The 10145-nt window shown below is 46.0% G+C and overlaps 1 long non-coding RNA gene across 1 annotated transcript; it reads right to left on the bottom strand.

Annotated features, from left to right (window-relative positions):
- Positions 1–2670: 2670 nt before the first annotated feature.
- On the bottom strand, positions 2671–3020 carry LOC123491021. Its single transcript, XR_006661131.1, has 2 exons — positions 2980–3020; positions 2671–2849 (listed from the first exon to the last, which is right to left on the bottom strand). It is a non-coding gene; the product is annotated as an uncharacterized LOC123491021 (long non-coding RNA).
- Positions 3021–10145: the final 7125 nt, after the last annotated feature.

Below are 10145 nucleotides of genomic sequence, written 5' to 3'. Positions count from 1 at the left end.
ACAATGATCCACGGTGCAAGTATTAATAATTAGTAATTTGTCTGTCATAGTTGACGTGTACCTATAATGAAAATTACAGGCCTCTCTCATCTTTTTAAGTGGGAGAACTTGCACAATTGGTGGCTGACTAAATACTTTTTTCCCCCACGGTACCTGTCAAAAATTGTAATCAGTAAAGTAATATTACATTCCATCAGCAAACTATGATCTATAATATCAAAAGCCGCACTGAAGTCTAACAAAACAGCCCCCACAATCTTTTTAACATCAATTTCTCTCAGCCAATCATCAGTCATTTGTGTAAGTGCTGTGCTTGTTGAATGCCCTTCCCTATAAGTGTGCTGAAAAGTCTGTGGTCAATTTGTTTACTGTAAAATAGCATTTTATCTGGCCAAACACAACTTTCCCCAAAACGTTACTAAGGGTTGGTAACAGGCTGATTGGTCGGCTATTTGAGCCAGTAAAGGGGGTTTTACTATTCTTTGGTAGCGGAATGACTTTTGCTTCCCTCCAGGCCTGAGGGCACACACTTCTAGTAGGCTTAGATTGAAGATATGGCAAATAGGAGTGGCAATATTTATTAGACCTAATGGATAAATAGACTAGTCAGTATAGGATCCAATTATTAGACCTAATGGATAAATAGACTAGTATAGGATCCATTTATTAGACCTAATGGATAAATAGACTAGTATAGGATCCATTTATTAGACCTAATGGATAAATAGACTAGTCAGTATAGGATCCATTTATTAGACCTAATGGATAAATAGACTAGTCAGTATAGGATACATTTATTAGACCTAATGGATAAATAGACTAGTCAGTATAGGATACATTTATTAGACCTAATGGATAAATAGACTAGTATAGGATACATTTATTAGACCTAATGGATAAATAGACTAGTCAGAATAGGATACACTTTAAGTGTACATTATTGTTATTTGATAGGCTACTAGACCTAAAGAGGCAATCTGCAGTTCAAACAACAACAAAATTGTAACCCTGCCGCTGTTTTGGTATATAGCTGAGGGATGGGGTCAAACATTAAATACACTACATGACCAAAATTATGTGGACACCTGCTCATCGAAAAATCTCATTTCAAAATCATGGGCATTAATATGGAGTTGGTCCCTCCTTTGCTGCTATAACAGCCTCCACTCTTCTGGGAAGGCTTTCCACTGGATGTTGGAACATTGTTGTGGGGACTTGCATCCATTCAGCCACAAGAGCATTAGTGAGGTCGGGCACTGATGTTGGGCGATTAGGCCTGGCTCGCAGTCGGCGTTCCAATTCATCCCGAAGGTGTTCGATGGGGTTGAGATCAGGGCTCTGTCCAGGCCAGTCAAGTTCTTTCAAGGGCCTTCCCCAAACTGTTGCCACAAAGTTGGGAGCATAGAATCGTTTAGAATGTCATTGTATGCTGTAGCGTTAAGATTTCCCTTCACTGGAACTAAGGGGCCTAGCCCGAACCATGACAAACAGCCCCAGACCATTATTCCTCATCCACCAAACTTTACAGTTGGCACTACGGTAGCGTTCTCCTATAGCCACCTCCTATTTGTACTGGACTCCAAGTGCATCCTCAAATCAACCAATCACTCTAATCTTAATTCCAACCCTTAGGACGTCCACAGACTAACCCATCTTTCCCGGTATAATACAACTTTACTATTTCCTTCGGGCAATACATCCTTCACCACTGAACAAAAATATAAACGCAACATGCAACAATTTCAAAGATTTTACTGAGTTACAGTTCATATAAGGAAACCAGTCAGTACCTGGTGTGACCATTTGCCTCATGCAGCGTTACACCTTCACATAGAGTTGATCAGGCTGTTGATTGTGGCCTGTGGAATGTTTTCCCACTCGAGCTGTTGCATATTGGCGGAAACTGGAACACGCTGTCGTACACGTCATTACAGAGCATCCCAAACATGCTCAATGGGTGACATGTCTGGTGAATATGCAGGCCATGGAAAAAACTGGGACAGTTTCAGCTTCCAGGAATTGAGTACAGATCCTTGCGACATGGGGCTGTGCATTATCCTGCTGAAACATGAGGTGATGACGGTGGATGAATGGCACGACAATGGGCCTCAGGATCTCGTCACATTATGAATAGTATAGCACGGTAGTGTGATGTTATTGGTCCGTTTTAAAGGCCAATTCCAGACCTGAATAGTATAGGGTGCTTCATTATTCGTCCCTTCCAGGGGAACTTTCAATTATTTAGAACAGCCATGGAGTGGTCTTGGTGTCTGGGAATAGTTGGTTATCAATGTAATACCATAACCATCCTTCACCACACTCTCTGGATTTTCACCCTCCTTCTCTTGGAGACCGGTAAGCACCAGATTTTCTCTGCTGGTTATCCTGGTAACAGATACCAGTATATATTCATGTCAACTAACAGAACTCTGCTGGTTGTCCTGGTAACAGATACCAGTCTATCTTCATGTCAACTAACAGAACTCTGCTGGTTGTCCTGGTAACAGATACCAGTATATATTCATGTCAACTAACAGAACTCTGCTGGTTGTCCTGGTAACAGATACCAGTATATATTCATGTCAACTAACAGAACTCTGCTGGTTGTCCTGGTAACAGATACCAGTGGGCAGATCTATTTTATTTGTTCAAACTAAACTACAGCACTTACTTTGATGAGTCAAATCTGCTCCTTTCTTCTCTTCTCCTCCTCTCACAGTTCCACTCAGCCCCGTTGTTTTCCTGCAGTCCACCAGCCGCACAGACAACCTCTTCAGACCCAGCAGTAAGGTGCTACTGGGAGAGGTACGACACGGGGACTCTGGGAGGGAGGAAGGGCTAGCGTTGTCCTGGTAACCATATAGAGGGGACACAGACACATATCATTATGGATGCTGATGTCACTGTTGTCATAAAGTGCTTTACAGAAACCCAGCCCCCGATAGAGCAAGCTGTATGCTAGACCAGACCAAGCTGTACCATCTGGTGTTCTGATCTGGAGAGACTCTTCTCTGCCTCGTCAGTATCAGGATGTTGTTGAGGCTCCCCAGAGGATCCACGATAGTCACGTCTCTCTCCTGTATGAACGAGAACATCAAACAGATGGTAAACATGTGACCTCAGGGTCTAAAAAGGGCCTAAAATGTCTAGTTTCATCCTGATAAAAAATATAGATATTGTAAAATGTAAAAAGCATGTCAAACATCCTTCCTCCAAATGAAGTTTCTATGTTGTTTTTGGGCTGTCGAGGAATCGCCTAATAATAATATTATAATAATATGCCATTTAGCAGACGCTTTTATCCAAAGCGACTTACAGTCATGTGTGCATACATTTTTACGTATGGGGTGGTCCCGGGGATCGAACCCACTACCCTGGGCGTTACAAGCGCCGTGCTCTACCAATTGAGCTACAGAGGCCCACGATTTGATTGGTCCTCAACTCGCAGCTCAGACACTCGATTCAGGATAAAGTGGAGTCAGCAGGTTTGGAGCTGAAGGATTTGTTGCCATAGAAACGTACAAGGCTAACAGGTAAGCAACCTTCAACGGTTATCCTGAGTTGAATTCAGAATTGACCAAAATCAGCTCACTAACTCCTCTATCCCACTACATAGAGGTAAACATGCTGTTCTGATGGGGTTGAATGGGGTTGATGACCGTTGAACTAAAGTTGTTGGGCATTTAGAAGTTATATTCATCAAGAATCATTGGCTACAACTCTCTCTTATGTGGACTCTGCTTTTAAACTCTTAGATGTGAAGTTCTGGACTGGTTCCCAGTTACATTTTGTGTACAAAGCGCTCCGTGAATTTCATAGGGTCCCGTGCCTCATAGCGCCAGAAAGCCCCGTCTGTCTGCTGTCTGTTTTGCATTCTCTCAGCGGACCTGACTTGAACTGTCAGGTTTCAGACCCCAACATTTGCATAGGTAGTCACGTGTCACATTTTCTGGCTATCCAGAAAAATGATCAATTATCTCTTCCTCTGAGCAAGTGAGACCAGCTTGGGAGACAGCTCCCAGTGTGGAAAGATATTTACCCGCTGACTTCACAAAATGATTTTCGATGTAAATGGAGTATAAAGTATCAATCATTTAAAAGTCAAAAAATGCATGCACCAATCACAGATTGCCCCTTTAACAATCCATACAGTACTGAACAACCTATTCGAGTGCAGAACTTTTTTTAGACAAGTACTCACTGGTGTTAATCAGATATTCTGTCTCCTCCTCTTTCACTCCCAGAACGTCTTCAACCTTCTCTTTTATTGAGATAGCCTCCTCTTCCTCCCAAAAAGGTTCGTCTTTCACTGTAACATCCTCTTCTTCTTTCACAATAACAGCCTCCTCTTCCTCCTTTTTTATTCTGAAAGCATCTACCTCCTCTTCTTCCACTGTGACAGCCTCTATCCCCTCTTCCGCTTTCACTCCAAAAGGATCTTTCTCTTCTTTCACTATAACATCCTTCTCTTCTTTCAATGTGATATCCTCCTCCTCTTCTTTCATTCTGAAAGCTTCTACCTCCTCTTCCAGTGTTCCAGCCCAAACGAGGGCATTGCGTTCATCCACCTCTGGCCTGCTGGCTCCCCTTCCTCTGCGGAAGCATAGCTCCCGCTCAGCCCAGTCAAAACTGTTCGCTGCTCTGGCACCCCAATGGTGGAACAAGCTCCCTCACGACGCCAGGACAGCGGAGTCACTCACCACCTTCCGGAGACATTTGAAACCCCACCTCTTTAAGGAATACCTGGGATAGGATAAAGTGTTCCTTCTAACCCCCCCCAAATTGTAAAGTGGTTATCCCACTGGCTATAGGGTGAACGCACCAATTTGTGAGTCGCTCTGGCTAAGAGCGTCTGCTAAATGACGTTAATGTGCCCTTGAGCAAGGCACTTAACCCTAATTGCTCCTGTAAGTCGCTCTGGATAAGAGCGTCGGCTAAATGACTAAAATGTAAATGTTTTTCTCTAGCTGGAGGTAAGCAGGAGGTAAGCTTCTCATATGGTGTTGAGTAAAGCTTAACCATGTATTAGATCGTAGGTAGGTAGTCAGCTGTAGTTAGGTATTGTATTTATTATAGGTTAGTATTGTTGTTATTGTAGGTTTCCGTAGGTAATTGTAGGTTAGTATCGAAGCACGAGGCTAGCTAGCTAGCGGGTAGCTACTGGTAACGATTAGCAACGCTAGAGAGCTGGTTCCAATGTTAATGTAGTGCTAGCCAACGTTTAATTTTTTGCTTAACCATGTATTAGATCGTAGGTAGGTAGTTGGCCGTAGTTAGGTATTGTATTTATTATAGGTTAGTATTGTTGTTATTGTAGGTTTCCGTAGGTAATTGTAGGTTAGTATCGAAGCACGAGGCTAGCTAGCTAGCGGGTAGCTACTGGTAACGATTAGCAACGCTGGAGAGCTGGTTCCAATGTTAATGTAGTGCTAGCCAACGTTTAATTTTTTGCTGCGTTATGCGTTATGAAAGGAACTAGACACGGACTTGAATTATCTGTTTAGTGTGCTAACACACTCTTGGCAGTTTGTTGTAACCAAGTATTGATGCTAAATTGTGTGTTAATGGATGCTAGCTTGCAAGTTAGCTACGGCGTCATAGCTAGGCATCGTGGGTTGTTGTGTGTAGTTACTGTGTCTTGGCAGTGCCGGCTGTAGCACGAAGCGAGCTACCTAGCCGTTTTTTCGAACAGAGTCAGAGTCAACACAATAGCCATTGTGTGCCGGGTGTAGCACGAAGCTAGCTAGCTTGCCGTTCTTCAAACAAAGTCAACACAGTGGCCATTACTAGCTACCCAACACGACCAGCTAACTGTACGGTAGTAGCTAAATACAATATACTTGTCCTAGCTAGCCAACGTCTAATCATTGCTGCGTCATGAAAGGAACTTGACACAGACACGAATGATCTGTTTAGTGTGTTATCACACTATTGGTGGTTTGTTGTGACCAAGTGTTGGTGCTAAACGGTGTGTTATTGTTATTGGATGCTAGCTTGCTAGTTAGCTATGGTGTCATAGTTGGCTAGCTGAATAAAGTGGGTTGAGTCTATTCCTTTAAACATTGAACCGCTGTGGTTCACAACAATTCTGATTTCTAAAGGCGGAAGTTGGGAGAGTTTTTGTTCGGGTGGTTCAGTGAAACAATTTTAGTTTCTGAGGTAGACGTTTTGGTGAGGGAGGCCCTGCTCTCTCCGCTCCCAGATGCTTAGCTCATTTCATTCCGATCTCCTCTGCATTTTTGTAGCCATTTGCTACAGCCTGTCAACTATGCCTCTGCCTATCCCTGTTCTCTCCTCTCTGCACAGGCTACACAAACGCACCACACCGCATGGCTGCTGCCTCTCTAACCTGGTGGTCCCTGCACGCACCACCCACGTGGAGTTCCAGATCGCAGGCAGCCTCTGGAACTGCCGTTCTGCTGCCAACAAAGCTGACTTCATCCCAGCCTATGCCAACCTCCAGTCCCTCGACGTCCTGGCGCTGACGGAAACATGGATCACCACTGAAAACACTGCTACTCCTACTGCTCTCTCCTCGTCTGACCATGTGTTCTCGCATACCCCGAGAGCATCTGGTCAGAGGGGTGGTGGTACAGGAATCCTCATCTCTCCCAAGTGGACATTCTCAATTTTTCCCCTAACCCATCTGTCTATCTCCTCATTTGAATTCCACGCTGTCACAGTCACTAGCCCATTTAAGCTTAATATCCTTGTCATCTATCGCCCTCCAGGTTCCCTTGGAGAGTTCATCAATGAGCTTGACGCCTTGATAAGTTCCTTCCCTGAGGATGGCTCACCCCTCACAGTTTTGGGGGATTTCAACCTCCCTATGTCCACATTTGACTCATTTCTCTCTGCCTCCTTCTTTCCACTCCTCTCCTCTTTTGACCTCACCCTCTCACCGTCCCCCTACTCACAAGGCAGGCAATACGCTTGACCTCATCTTCACTAGATGCTGCTCCTCTACTAATCTCACTGCAACTCCCCTCCATGTCTCCGACCACTACTTTGTTTCCTTTTCTCTCTCGCTCTCCTCCCACACTACTCACTCTGCCCCTACACAGATGGTAATGCGCCGCCGCAACCTTCGCTCTCTCTCTCCCACTACTCTCTCCTCTTCCATCCTATCATCTCTTCCCTCTGCTCAATCCTTCTCCCTCCAATCTCCTGATTCTGCCTCCTCAACCCTCCTCTCCTCCCTTTCTGCATCCTTTGACTCTCTGTGTCCCCTATCCTCCCGGCCGGCTCGGTCCTCCCCTCCAGCTCCGTGGCTTGATGACTCATTGCGAGCTCACAGAACAGAGCTCCGGGCGGCGGAGCGGAAATGGAAGAAAACTAAACTCCCTGCCGACCTGGCATCTTTTCACTCCCTCCTCTCTACATTTTCTTCATCTGTTTCTGCTGCTAAGGCCACCTTCTACCACTCTAAATTCCAAGCATCTGCCTCTAACCCTAGGAAGCTCTTTGCCACATTTTCCTCCCTCCTGAATCCTCCCCCCCCTCTCTCTCTCTGTGGATGACTTCGTCAACCACTTTGAAAAGAAGGTTGACGACATCCGATCCTCGTTTGTTAAGTCTAATGACACTGCTGGTCCTGCTCACACTGCCCTACCCTATGCTTTGACTTCTTTCTCCAGATAAAATCCTGCGACTTGTGACTGCAGGCCGCCCAACAACCTGCCCGCTTGACCCCATCCCCTCCTCCCTTCTCCAGACCATCTCCGGTGACCTTCTCCCCTACCTCACCTCGCTGATCAACTCATCCTTGACCGCTGGCCATGTCCCTTCCGTCTTCAAGAGAGCGAGAGTTGCTCCCCTTCTCAAAAAACCAACACTCGACCCCACTGATGTCAACAACTACAGACCAGTATCCCTTCTTTCTTTTCTTTCCAAAACTATTGAGCGTGCCGTCTTTAGCCAACTCTCTTGCTATCTCTCTCAGAATGACCTTCTTGATCCAAACCAATCAGGTTTCAGGACTGGTCATTTAACTGAGACTGCTCTTCTCTGTGTCACGGAGACTCCACGCACTGCTAAAGCTAACTCTCTCTCCTCTGCTCTTGTCCTTCTAGACCTGTCTGCTGCCTTTGATACTGTGAACCATCAGATCCTCCTCTCCACCCTCTCCGAGCTGGGCATCTCCGGCGCGGCTCACTCCTGGATTGCGTCCTACCTGACCGGTCGCTCCTACCAAGTGGCGTGGCGAGAAGCTGTCTCCGCACCACGTGCTCTCACCACTGGTGTCCCCAGGGCTCAGTTCTAGGCCCTCTCCTTTTCTCCCTATACACCAAGTCACTTGGCTCTGTCATATCCTCACATGGCCTTTCCTATCATTGCTACGCTGACGATACACAACTAATCTTCTCCTTTCCCCCTTCTGATAACCAGGTGGCGAATCGCATCTCTGCATGTCTGGCAGACATATCAGTATGGATGACGGATCACCACCTCAAGCTGAACCCTGGCAAGACGGAGCTGCTCTTCCTCCCGGGAAGGACTGCCCGTTCCATGATCTCGCCATCACGGTTGACAACTCCGCTGTGTCCTCCTCCCAGAGTGCGAAGAGCCTAGGCGTGACCCTGGACAACACCCTGTCGTTCTCCGCCAACATCAAGGCGGTGACCCGCTCCTGCAGGTTCATGCTCTACAACATTCGAGAGTACGACCCTGCCTTACACAGGAAGCGGCACAGGTCCTAATCCAGGCACTTGTCATCTCCCGTCTGGACTACTGCAACTCGCTGTTGGCTGGCCTCCCTGCCTGTGCCATTAAACCCCTACAACTCATCCAGAATGCCGCAGCCCGTCTGGTGTTCAACCTTCCCAAGTTCTCTCACGTCACCCCCCTCCTCCGCACACTCCACTGGCTTCCAGTTGAAGCTCGCATCCGCTACAAGACCATGGTGCTTGCCTATGGAGCAGTGAGGGGAACGGCACCTCTGTACCTTCAGGCTCTGATCAGTCCCTACACCCAAACGAGGGCATTGCGTTCATCCACCTCTGGCCTGCTGGCTCCCTTCCTCTGCGGAAGCATAGCTCCCGCTCAGCCCAGTCAAAACTGTTCGCTGCTCTGGCACCCCAATGGTGGAACAAGCTCCCTCACGACGCCAGGACAGCGGAGTCACTCACCACCTTCCGGAGACATTTGAAACCCCACCTCTTTAAGGATTACCTGGGATAGGATAAGGTGTTCCTTCTAACCCCCCCCAAATTGTAAAGTGGTTATCCCACTGGCTATAGGGTGAACGCACCAATTTGTGAGTCGCTCTGGCTAAGAGCGTCTGCTAAATGACGTTAATGTGCCCTTGAGCAAGGCACTTAACCCTAATTGCTCCTGTAAGTCGCTCTGGATAAGAGCGTCTGCTAAATGACTAAAATGTAAATGTAAAATGTAATTCCCTCTTCCACTCCAAAATGCTCCACTTCTTCTTTCAATGTGATAGCCTCCTCTTCCTCCTTTTTCAATCTGAAAGCTTCTTCCTCTCCTTTCACTGTAATATCCTCCTCTTTTACGACAATGTTCATCCCCAGAGCTTCTTTCTCCGTCCAGCAGACCTCCTCTTCTTTAGCAGGAGGAGAGTAGCTTAGTGAGCTCATGGTCGGGGATGTTAGCTAGCTAGCTAGCATTAGCTGGTTAGCATTAACGACTAGCCTAGTGCCGGGCTCAATATCAATCTTTTAACAAGCTAACACATTTAACATCTAGCAAATGACGTTAAAGTTAAGAAGTTGAACGTAAACATAATTGTATTTAAAACGCTGAGACTAATATACACAAGAATGAGCTTCAATGTTTCATTTTCATGTTGACTAGCAAGCTATCGAGGTGGATAAGTAGCCGTGTTGCTGTTCTTAGCATCCCGTCCACTAGATTATACGTCACGCAAGAAGCACCTGAATGACTCCCATCGCCATCTGCTGACTGAATTGGGTAACGCAGTTTAACAAAAAAGATTCTGTCAAACAACGTCATAACAAATCATTTCAAAGTAAGGATTTTCCTCACTTCTTATCGGAAGAAACCGGAAACATCCGGTTTTCATGGATACACAGTATCTTCAAGTTAGCTTCCTTATACAATTTTCTTCTATTCAGATTTATTTAAATTTTTAAATTTTAGTCATTTAGCAGACGCTCTTATCCAGG

The sequence above is a fragment of the Coregonus clupeaformis genome, unplaced genomic scaffold (assembly GCF_020615455.1).
Source record: "Coregonus clupeaformis isolate EN_2021a unplaced genomic scaffold, ASM2061545v1 scaf6611, whole genome shotgun sequence".
In the NCBI taxonomy this organism is placed as follows: domain Eukaryota; kingdom Metazoa; phylum Chordata; class Actinopteri; order Salmoniformes; family Salmonidae; genus Coregonus; species Coregonus clupeaformis.
This window is presented reverse-complemented; position numbering and strand designations above follow the sequence as displayed.